The sequence below is a fragment of the Lepus europaeus genome, chromosome 5 (assembly GCF_033115175.1).
Source record: "Lepus europaeus isolate LE1 chromosome 5, mLepTim1.pri, whole genome shotgun sequence".
In the NCBI taxonomy this organism is placed as follows: domain Eukaryota; kingdom Metazoa; phylum Chordata; class Mammalia; order Lagomorpha; family Leporidae; genus Lepus; species Lepus europaeus.
In genome coordinates this window covers 35409724-35422092 of record NC_084831.1, presented here as the reverse complement: position 1 = coordinate 35422092, position 12369 = coordinate 35409724, and the positions used below count along the sequence as shown (strand labels likewise).

The window sequence follows — 12369 nt, the reverse complement described above, 5'->3', positions numbered from 1 at the left end:
CGCGTCTGTCACTTCCTCTCACTCTGCCTTTCAAATTAATAAACCTATCAAATCAAATCAAATAAATAACCGTGACTGATGACAACCAGGGACACTGCCCCTGACAACCGGCGTGAGGAACACTACTGAGGTGTATAAAGTTTCAGGTTTTGTGGGATAAAGACACAGAGTTGGTTCTATCCGAAAACTGCAATGCTTCATTCACAGGATAATTCACAAAAGCCACATGGGCAAGAGGGCCCACTGGGCAGGACAACTCCACTCCCACCAGAGAAGCCGCTCACCAGGTCTTCTTCAAAGGGGCCTTGGGTGCCCACTGCTGGGTATATGATGAACAGCGGAGTGCAAAGGGCACAGTAGCAAATGGAAGGAGGACCTGTTCTGATCAACACAGGTCTCTCACTTTCTAAGAAATGACACTGCAGCCGCCAACAAAAGTTGTGGGCTCTACTAACCACGAGCTCCATGTGGAGGAAGAAGCTGGCAACAGTTCCAAATGGACTGTGGGATGTGCCTGGGCACCCAGTAGACACTCCTGCTGCTCTGTCACCCACGCCCTCGACTTGATCCTGACAACCCCAGGAGGCAGGTACCGTCTCCCTGTTACAGATGAGGAAGCAGGGGCTCAGAGAGGGGAGACAGCATCTGTGTCTGTGACACCCCCCTCCCCCCACTGAGTGCACCGGCTGGGATGTGGCTGAGCTGGCCCAGGGCTGACCCTGAAGCTGCTTTCCCTTGCATTGGCCGTGTTGACGCTCAGAGGAACAAGGACACCCTCGTCGCAGGGGGCCTGCTGTGGGCACAATTGTGCCGTTCCCTCCCACCCCTGCCCGGCCATGCCACACATGAATCATGAGAGTGCACATGGGCCAGAGGGGGGCTGGCCAAGTGCAAACAGCTCCCACATCGTCTCAAGCCAAGGAAATAGACCACAAACTGGGATTAATTTATCAAAGACAAACCAAAATAGGAGAAGCAGTTTTACAAAATAAACAGAGAAAACCCCACTGACCTAGAGTAAATTAACTGACCCGTAAAATAACTCAGAAGTTCCCAAACTAAAATCCAGTCTCAAGGGGCTAAGTGTTTCTGTGGGGGAGGCGAGAGGCCCAGTGAGAAGCTTCTGATAAGATGGGGGCCTGTGATGGGGGTCTTCCATCCCAGCACAGCTCAGCTCTTCTCCAATGGCACTACAGGGACCAACGCAGCGTGGAGCCCTTGGTCCCAAGGAAGAGGATCACAGGCCACAGTGGCAGCCCTGGGAGGCCCCTCCCACTGCAGCCAAGGAGGTCACTGCACCCACATCCCTCCCACCCCATCCTGGGAGAACAGTGGACCCGTGAGAGCTGAGCACTGCAGTGAATTCAGTCCTGCCCAGGACTGGTGTGTCCTGGCCACGCCAGGGCCTCAGGCACTAGGTTGCACAAGGAATATGAGGGATGATATTCCAAAGAGCAGCTGGTGGAGGAAATGCAAAGAAATGGATCACTCTGTGGTTTGTACTTTAAACTTCATGGAGCTTCCAGCTCAGCGGGGTAGATAAGGCAGAGACACGCACTGCTGTGGCTTGAATGTTGGGTGTCCCAACACCACTGACCCTGCAGTGGCACGGTATCAAGCAGCAGGGCCTTGAGGAGGCCACGGGGCTCTCCAGAGTGAGATGACCCTTATCCTAGAGGCAGGAGGCTGTGGTGCAGTGGGGTGAGCCACTGTGTGATACTGGCATTTCACCTCAGAGTGCCTGGTCTGAGTCCCTGCTGCCCAGCTTCCAATCCAGCTTCCTACTAACGTGCTTGGGAAGGCAGTGGATGATGGCTCAATACCTGAGTCCAGGCCACTAACGTGGGAGAACTGGATGGAGTTTCTGGCTTCTGGCTTCAGCATGGCCCAGCCCTGGCTGTTGGACCATTTGGGGAGTAAACCAGCAGATGGAAGATCTCTCTCTTTCAAATAAATAAATAATTAATAAATAAATCTTTAAAAAATGAAAAACAGAGGCTGGCATAGAAGGTAAAGCTGCCACCTGTGATTCCGGCATCCCATATGGGCACCGGTTCAAGTCTTGGCTGTTCTACTTTCAATCCAGTTTCCTGCTAATGTACCTGGGAAAGCAGAAGAAGACAGCCCAAGTCCTTGGGCCCCTGCCACCCATGTGGGAGACCAGGAAGAAGCTCCTATCTCTAGTCTGGCCCAGCTCTGGCCACTGCAGCCATTTGGGGAGTTAACCAGAGGATGGAAGATTTCTCTCTTCCTGTCTCTCTCTCTCTCTTCTCTTCTCTCTCTCTGTAACTCTGCCTTCAAATAAATAACATAAATCTTAACAACAACAAAAAGATGCCTGTCTCCTATATTACAGTACTTGTTTCTACACCCAGCTCTGTGCTAATGCAGACCCCGGGAGGCGGCAGGTCATGGCTCAAGTATTGGGCTCCTGTCACCTCCGTGGGAGACCTGGATTGGGTTTGCAGCTCCTGGCTTTGGCCCCTTGCCACTGGGCATTTGGACAGTGAATCAGGGATGAGAACACTTTCTCTCTCTTTTCAAATAAAAAGTCTAAGAGGCTTCAGGAAGCCCGTCTGCCTCCTTTGCCACATGAGGATGCACAGAGAAGGCACGCACGCCATCTAGGGCGACTGGGCTCTCAACACACCCTGCATCTGCAGGGCCTTGCACTGGGGCTCCCCAGCCTCCAGAACTGCTTACAAACTACCCTGAGGCATTACTGTTACAGCAGCTTTAATGCACTAAGACACTACGAAATTATATATACCAAAAAAAAAGGCAGAGTCTTCCTCCCCAAAATTTTCCCCCAACTGTATACAACAGAATAACACATGCTCAATATAAAAATCCAAACGCAGGGGACTATAGTGCCCCCCGACCTATATTCTATTTCATGAATGGCTAGAAGGGAGCTGTTTGAGTGCTCTGAACACAGGGCGATGGGGGGGGAGGAGATGCTGAAGTTGACTGCCCTGATTTGATCAGCACACTTTGTATGCATGAACCCAGAGCCTTGCGCCATTATTGCGTGCAAATTAAAAATTTTAAAATAAATAAATAAAAATCCAAACGCAAAAACAAAGAATGAAGTAAGAACCATTTGAAATCCCCATTACCTAATCACTGTAAACATTTTGGTGGCTATTTCCCCAGAAATCTCTTTCCATAAATCTGTTTGTGAATGTACAGACATCATTTCACTGACATGTGGCCTCAACATGCATGTTATTCGTTCCTGTTTTGTTCATTCAACAACACTCTTGACATCTCTGAGGTCATTAAAAATAAATTCAATTGTTGTATGTCAATTAAAAAAGGATTCTGGAGGCTGGTATCTGGCCAAGCAGTTAAGACACCTCATATCGAGTTCCTGGGTTCAGTATCCAGCTCTGCTCCCAAAGGCCAATGAAGACCCTGAGAGGCAGTGGTGATGGCTCAAGTGACCAAGCTCCTGCCACTCATGTGGGAGACCTCCAGCCCCAGCTTTGGAGGGTTGGGGGTACTGGGAGCACTGGGGAGTGAGCCAGCGGATGGGAGCTCTCTCTCTGTCTCTCAAATAAATACACTTTTTTTTTTTTCAAAACTGTGCCTTCATTTTTATTTACTCATTTTTTTTTTAAGATTTATTAAGTTATTTGAAAGGCAGAGTTACAGAGAGGCAGAGACAGAGAAAGAGGTCTTCCATCTACTGGTTCACTCCCCAGATGGCCGCAATGGCCAGAGCTGCGCTGATCTGAAGTCAGGAGCTTCTTCTAGATCTCTCAGGCAGGTGTAGGGGCCCAAAGACTTGGGCCATTTTCTACTGCTTTCCCAGGCCATAGCAGAGAGCTGGATTGGAAGTGGAGCAGCCGGGACTTGAACCAGCATTCAAATAGGGTGCCGGCATTGCAGGCAGTGGCCTTTACCCACTACGCCACAGGGCCAGCCTCAAATAAATACATTTTTTAAAAAATAGATTATGGTGCCCATTCCCATCATGTAACACAGAATTAAAAAAAAAAAAAAAGATTGGGCCCAGTATTGTACAGTGGGTTAAGCTCCCATATCGGCATGGCGGTTTAAGTCCTGGTTGCTCGGCTTCCTAACCAGCTCCCTGTTAATGCGCCTGGGAAAGCAGTCGATGATTGTCCAAGTACTTGGGCCTCTGTCACCCATGTGGGAAACCCAGATGGAGGTCCAGGCTCCTGGTTCAGCTTACCCCAGCCCTGACTGTTGTGGGCATTTGAGAAGTAAACTAGCAGGTGGAAGATGGATCTCTCTGTCTCTGTTGATCTGCCTTTTAAGCATATAAACAAATTAATAAATCATATAAAAAGAAAAAAATTGTCACATAGACAAAAATGCATTTTTAATGACTACACAGTATTCCATGCACGAACATGCCACATTTAATGCTTAAACATCCATTAAATGATAGATATTCATGTTCCTATCTTTCTATTTGTTCAACAAATAATTTCTGAGCACCCCTTACAGGCCAGTACTGTTCTAAGTACAAGCAATGCAGCGGTGAACCCGGCAGACAAGGTCCCTGGGCAAATGAAGCCTGTGCTGTAATGGGAGGGACTGACGAGGTGCGAGCCGACAGGCAAACAGTTTGGAAGAAGAATGAGTACTGGGAAGGAATGAGGAGCAGGCGTCAGGGGAATGCCACTTCAGACAAAGTGGTGTGGGAGGGCCTTCCTGCAGGGGAGACAGGGGCATAGGGGCCTGCAGACAGTCAGGGGCACACAAGCACAAAGGCCTGGGTGCCCAAAGGAAGAGCAGCAATGCCAACTCGGCCCCAGGGCAGTGAGGGAGGGGCAGAGGAACCCAGATGAACTGGCAGGTAGGACCTGGCAGTCACCGAGCTGGATTTGATTCTAAATGCATGGGGAGATTTCAGCCGCCACAAATCACGATCACATTTGTGTCTCTAGAGGACTTCCCTGGCTACAGCATGGAGGATGGACTTTGGAAGCTAACAAATGAGCAAAGACAGACCAGTTAGGAGATAATTAAGGGTCTGCAGGAGAAAAGATGGTTCCCCGGACAGTGGTGCTAGAAAAAGCAGCTGGGTGAGGACACATCATGAAGACAGAACCCAGGGCGGGGGCTGGGGTCATTTGGTGTAGCGGTTGAATCGCCAGGTTGGGCATCCACATTGCAGTGCCTGGGTTCGAGTCCCAGCTCTGCTTCTAATTCCAGCTTCCTCTTAAAGTAGACTCAGAGAAGCAGCAGATAATGGCTCAAATATTTGGGTTTCTGCCACTCACATGGGAGACATGGATGGAGTTCTTGGCTCCCAACTTCAGCCAGGCCAAGCCTTCAGGCATCTGGGGAATGAATCGGAAGATGGGTGTGGCCTTTCTCTGTCTCTGCTTCTCAAATTAAAGAAAAGAAAGGGAGGGGAGAGATGAAAAGTGAAGGAAGAGAAAAAGATTCCTAGGTTTGTGGTCTGAACAGTTAGATAAGGAAGAAAGAAAAATGGGAGAGGAGCTAGCACTGGCATATAGATTCTATACAGGTTTACACATAGATGTCTTAGTTTGGGGGAGCTATTTTAAACGTGGTTTCTTGTTTTTTAAATTTACTTGACAGAGTTACAGACAGTGAGAGAGAGAGATACAGAGAGAAAGGTCTTCCTTCCGTTGGTTCACTCCCCAAATGGCCGCCACAGCCGGAGCTGCTCCGATCCAAAGCCAGGAGCCAGGTGCCTCCTCCCAGTCTTCCACGAGGTTGCAGGGCCCAAGCACTTGGGCCATCCTCCACTGCCTTCCCGGGCCACAGCAGAGAGCTGGACTGGAAGAGGGTCAACCAGGATTAGAACTCGTACCCATATGGGATGCTGGCACAGCAGGTGGAGGATTACCCAAGTGAGCCACGGCGCCAGCCCCAATGTGTAGGTTTTTTGAAAATCTTGATTTTTCAGGGGCAGGCATTTGGCACAGTGGTTAAGGTGCAGCATGGGATGCCCACATCCTGTTCATGTCCCGGCTACTCCGCTTCTGAACCAGTTTCTTCCTAATGTGTACCTTGGGAGGCAGCAAAGTGGTGGCTCCAGTACTTAGGTCCCCGTCACCCTTGTGGGAGATCTGGATTGAGTTCTGGGCTCCTCAATTTAGCCTGGTACAGCCCCAGCAGTTGCGGGCACTGGCGAGTGGGGCAGCAAATGGAAGATCTCTGTCTCTCTGACTTTTTCATTGCTTTGTGAATAAAATGAAAATAATTAAACATTTTTAACTAAAAATCTTGGTTTTCAACGGCTCCTTGTGTGGTCTGACACCGCTCTTGTCACACGGCTGCGCTCAGTTATCAGTTCCCTGCAGGCCTCACTGAGATACCTCGGGCTTTCCAGGCAGACAGTCAAGCCATTTATGAGTTCTATTTTTTCCTTTGTGATTTGTATTTCTTGTCCTTGCTTCTCTTCCGGGAGTGGCTCCTGGTGTGAGGGGAGACCCACCTTTTACCACTGAGGACAACATGTGCTGTAGGTTTTATACACGCCCTCCATCAAGTGAAGGAAGTTCACCATAAACAGATGCTGAATTCTGTCAAATCTTTTTTTTTTTTTTTTTTGGACAGGCAGAATGGATAGTGAGAGAGAGAGAGACAGAGAGAAAGGTCTTCCTTTGCCGTTGGTTCACCCTCCAATGGCTGCCGCGCTGTGGCCAGCGCACCACGCTGATCCGATGGTAGGAGCCAGGTGCTTATCCTGGTCTCCCATGGGGTGCAGGACCCAACCACTTGGGCCATCCTCCACTGCACTCCCTGGCCACAGCAGAGAGCTGGCCTGGAAGAGGGGCAACCGGGACAGAATCCGGTGTCCCGACCGGGACTAGAACCTGGTGTGCCGGAGCGGCAAGGCAGAGGATTAGCCTGTTAAGCCACGGCGCCGGTCTGTCAAATCACTTTTCTTCACCAACTGTTATGAGCATGTGGGCTTTTTTATTTAGCTGGTTGATATGCTGGGTTACACTGAGTGACTTTCAAACGTGGAACCCGTCTCCCATTCCCATGGTCACCACCCCTGGCCACCAAATGGGAGGCAGTGAACCAGTGTGTCTCCACTCATTCCTCTGCATTACACTCTCTCCTCTCCCGGGACTCAGCAACACGGACGGTGAACTTTCCGGTGCTGCCCCACAGGTCACTGGCCCCTGTTTAATTAAAATCTTTTGTCTTCTGTGGTCCAAATTGGACAGCTCCTCCCCCCCCCCCCCTTTTTTGGTAAGATTTATTTACTGAGGCATAGCGGGTAAAGCCTAGCCCTGCAGTGCCGGCATCATATATGGGCGCCTGTACGTGTCCTGGCTACTCTACTTCCCATCCAGCTCTCAGCTATGGCCTAGGAAAGCGGTAGAAGATGGCCCAAGTGCTTGGGCCCCTGCACCTGTGTGGGAGACCCAGAAGAGGCTCCTGGCTCCTGGTTTTGGATTGGCCCAGCTCTGGCCATTGCAGCCAACTGGGGAATGAACCAGTAGATGGAAGACCTCTCTCTCTCTCTGCCTCTCCTTTTCTCTCTGTGTATCCCTGACTGTCAAATAAATAAATAAATCTTAAAAAAAATTTATTTACTTGAATTACAGAGACACAGAGACAGAGAGACAGAGGGGGAGAGGGAAAGGATGGGAGGCAGAGGAAGAGGGAGGAGAGAAGGAGAGAAGGAGAGAGGGAGAGAGGGAGGAAGAGAGAGAGAGAGGAAGAGGGAGGGAGAGAGAAAGAAAGAAAGAGAGGTCTTCCATCCACTGGTTCACTCCCCAAATGGCCACAATGGCCAGGGCCAGGCCAGGATAAAGCCAGGAGCCTGGAGCCTCATCCAGGTCTCCCACGTGGATGCACAAGCCAGAGCATGCGGGTCATCTTCTGCTGCTTTCCAAGGTGCATTAGCAGGAAGCTGGACTAGAAGCAGAACATCTGGGACTCGAGCTGGTGCTCAGATGGGAGACTGGCATCCAAGCAACAGCTTAGCCAGCTGCACCACAGCACCCACCCCTCCACTGCGTTATTTTCAAGGACACTGACTCTTCCCTCTGCCATCTCCACTTTGTTACAGAGACAGTTTAATGAGTTATTTAAAGTTCTGTTATTTCATTTTTCCATTCTTTTATCTCCATGTGGTTCTTGATCCCTCCTCCTCATCCTCTTTCCCCTCACTCCCTTCTTCCTTCTCTTCCTCTTCCAAGACTTTTCTCTTTCCGTGCATGTCAACAGCTCTTTTATGAGCTATCTGGGGCCTTTGTCAAGTTATTCTACCATCTGTGTCACCCAGCACTGGCATCTGCCGATTGTCTTCTCCTGTGCAAGTTGAGGTTTTCCTGCTTCTTCACATGATGATTAATTTTGGCTCATATCCTGGATATTTTGAATATTGTGTTATGAAACTCTAGGTCTTGCTTAAATCCAGTGGAGAATGTTGGAGGAAAGTTAACTAGTTCTCTTGCTGTGGTTCTAAAACTTCAATGGCATTGTGGGTATGCTTGATGCTGCATAAATTCTCTCCAAATAAAACAGCACTGTGTCCACTGTGAAGACGTCTGCCCGGCTCTTCCCTGCTACTGTTCATTCCCTCTCGAGACCAATAGAGAGCAGAGAATGAGTAAGCAAAACTGTTGGTATCTTGTGAACATTCCAGGAAAGCACAAATAAGGTGGAACTAGGTATGGAAGCTAGTAGGGCACGCAGAGAATCTGACTGTGAAGCAAGCTGAGAATCAGTCTTAATTTAAAGCAGACTTTGAATCCTCTATTCAGAGAGTCAGGCAGAAAGACACCCGAGCCCTCACTCCAGCCAGCTTTCACCCGGAACCATGCATAAACCCAAGAGGCTCATCCTATGGACCACAGTCATTTGCAGGTACAGACCATGACCTTGGCATAACTTGAACAGAGATGGAGGCTGAGAACTCCAGTTGAGAATATGGATTCTAGGGTCAGAGTACCTGAATTTGAATCCTGGCTCTGCCACTGGCTTGCTGTTTGAGGTGGGATATGTTATTCCACTTCTCTATGCAACAATTTCCTATGCTGAAAAATGAGGATAACACCAGCATCTATTTCAAAGGATTGCTATGAGACTTAAATGAGTTAGCACCCATAAAAGTGGCCAGAACCCTGTCTGACATAGTCAACACTCTGTACAAGTTAGCTGCACTTCCATCTCCAACCCAGGCAAGCCCAACCTAGAATGCTGCTTCCTGAACTGGCTGTTCCTACAAACAGCCTCATGGGACTGGTATTGTGGCTTAAGCTACTATCTGCAATGCGAGCATCAGATGAGTGCCCGTTTGAATCTCAGCTGCTCCACTTCCAATCCAGCTCCCTGCTAATGTGCCTGGAAGAGCAGCGGAAGATGGCCCAAGTGCTTGGGATTCAGAATGGAGCTCCTGGCTCCTGGCTTCAGCCTGGTAAAGGCCAGGCTGTTGTGGCCACTTGGGGAATGAATCAGAGAATAGATTTCTCCTCTCTCTCTCTCTCTCTCTCTCTCTCTCTCTCTCTCTCTCTCTGTAGCTCTTTCACATAAATAAAAAAACAATTTGTCCCATGATGACAACACAGATTATGCCATTTGTATTATTATTATTTTTATTTTTAAAGATTTTATTTTTTTATTTGAGAATCAGGTAGTTAGCCTAGTGTTTAAGGTACTTGCTTCCCACATAGGAGTGCATGGGTTCAATTCCCAGCTCAGGCTCCTGATTTCAGCTTCCTGCTAATACAGAGAAGCAGTGGTAATGGCCCAAGTAATTGTGTTCCTGCCACCAAGAAGACCCAGAGAGAGTTCCTGGCTCTGGGCCATTCCCTATCCCTGCTGTGATAGAGTTAACTCAGCAGATAAGAGCACTCTGTCTCTTTCTCTCTGCCTTTCAAATAAATAATAAATAATAATAATTTATTCATTTGAAAAGTAGAGTTACAGACAGTGAGAGGGAGAGACAGAGAAAAAGGTGTTCTTCCATCTGCTGGTTCACTCCCCAGATGGCCATGACAGCCAGAGCTGAGCCGACCCAAAACCAGGATCCAGAAGCTTCTTCAGGGGCCCAAGCAGATGCAGGGGCCCAAGCACTCGGGCCATCTTCCATGCTTTCCCAGGCCATAAGCAGAGAGCTGGACTGGAAGAGGAGCAGCCAGGACATGAACTGGCACCAATATGGGATGCTGGTGCCACAGGCAGAGGCTTAGCCTACTATGCCACAACAGCACCAACCCAACCATTTGTATTAAAAAATGTGAAATCTAGCAAATATATAGAAAAGCACATAAAGCATAAACTTACAGCTTACCAAGTTACTTAAAATGGAAACCCCAGTAGCTCCACTCAGGCCATGAAAAAGAATCTGACAGGGGTGGGCATTTAGCAGAACAGTCAGGATGCTGCTCGGGATGCCACATCCCATACTAGAGCACGTGGGTTTGGGCCACCCCTCTGCTCCCAGCCCTGAGAGGCGGCAGGTGATGGCTCAAGTACTTGGTTCCCTGCCACTCTCATGGGAGTCCAGGATTGAGGTCCTGGCTCCTGGTTTCAGTCTGGCCTAGCCCTGCCAGTGTGGATTATTTGGGGAGTGAACCAATGGCTGAGAGAACTCTGTCAGTCTCTGTCTCTCCCTCTCCCTCTCTGACTCTCTGTCTTTCAAAGAAATACAATTAAAACAAAAAACAAAAGAACATGACAGCATTCTAGAAGCTCCTGTGTGCCCATCCCTCAACACACCCTCGAACACTACCATCCAAGTTATTATAGAATTCAATTCCTTGTTTTTCTTTATTGTTTTAACACCAAATTATCTTCTCTAAACAAATACAGTTTAATTTGCTTTTGAACTTAATATAAATGGAAAAACACAGCATATGTTCTTTTTGTCTGGATTCTTTCACTCAACAATATGTCGTTTCATCTATCTATAGCTTGCTTGTTTTTACTGTTCCATACAAATATAATTTGCATACTCACTGAGATGTTGTTAGACAGCTGGACTGTGTTTCCACAGTGTTCTCATGAATATCCTCACATACATATATCTTGCACATATAACCTGGTACCTGAAAACATCTACTTCTCAGGGCTGGCATTGTGACACAGGGGGTTAAGGTGCAGCCTGCAATGCCAGCATACTATATGAGCACCGGTTCAAGTTCCAGCTACTGCATTTCTGATATAGCTCCCTGTTAATGTGCCTGGGAAAGCAGTGGACAATGGTCCAAGTACTTGGGCCTCTGCCATCCATGTGGGAGAACCTATGGAATTCCAGGTTCCTAACTTAAAAAAAAAAAAAAAAAAAAAAAAAGATTTATTTATTTTATTTGAAAGAGTTACACAGAGAGAGAAGGAGAGGAAGAGGTGGGGGAAGAGCTCTTCCATCTGCTGTTTAACTCCCCAATTGGCCACAACTGCTGGAACTGCGCCAATCCGAAGCCAGGAGATTCCTCCAGGTCTTCCCATGTGGGTACAGGGGCCCAAGGACTTGGGCCATCTTCTGCTGCTTTCCCAGGTCATAGCAGAGAGCTGGATTGGAAGTGGAGCAGCCGGGACTTGAACCAGTGCCCATATGGGATACTGACACTGCAGGCAGCAGCTTTACCTGAAGCACCACAGCGCTGGCCCCAGATTCCTAGCTTTGGCCTGGCCCAGCCTTGGCCATTGTGGTCATTTGTTGAATGAACCAATGGATGGAAGGTCAATCTCCCCCTCTCACTGTTACTCTGCCTTTCAAATAAATAGAATAAATCTTTAAAAAACATAAAAAAGCATCCATGTCTATAGGGAATGTACCTATGGGAGGAACTGCCAGGACCTGGGGAACATGTGGATTCAAGTTTAGTGGGACACTACCATGGTTTTGTCCAAAGCAGTTGTACCAATTCAACCTCCCCCAACAGTATAGACACAGAGCTCCCACCACACTGTGGCCTTACCAGCTGTGGCTCTGTCTAGCGCTCCAAGTCCTGCCATATGGTAGACGGACAGTGGCACCTCACTGTGATTCCAGTCTGCATGTTCCTGAGCACTAATGCCACCAAACACCTTTTCATATGTTTACTGGCCATTTGGACTCCCTCTTCTGGGAAGTGCCTGTTCAAGCCTTTTGCTCATTCCTCTCCTGGGCAGCCTCTTTATTCCTGCTGGTTTTGTTTGAGTCTCTATTCTGGAAACAAACCCTCTGCTAGTTATCTGGGGTGGATGCCCAGATGAACTGTCCCTTCTTGCTCTTAAGGGAGTCTTGATAAACAAGTTCCTAGCTATCATAACAAAACTGATCAATCTTTTCCTAAAAGAATAAATACAACCTTTGGACCTACATAAGAGTTCTTTCTATCTCTGCACTCTATCTGAAAGCAACTTCTCCTGCTTTGGCATTTTCAGGGGTGGGGGCACCTTGAGGATATGAGG

The 12369-nt window shown here is 48.4% G+C and overlaps 1 protein-coding gene across 5 annotated transcripts in view; it reads right to left on the bottom strand.

Annotated features, from left to right (window-relative positions):
* ST3GAL3 (ST3 beta-galactoside alpha-2,3-sialyltransferase 3) overlaps positions 1–12369 on the bottom strand; it is a 233531-nt gene that overhangs the window by 128999 nt on the left and 92163 nt on the right. The gene's annotated exons all lie outside the window — the stretch shown is intronic.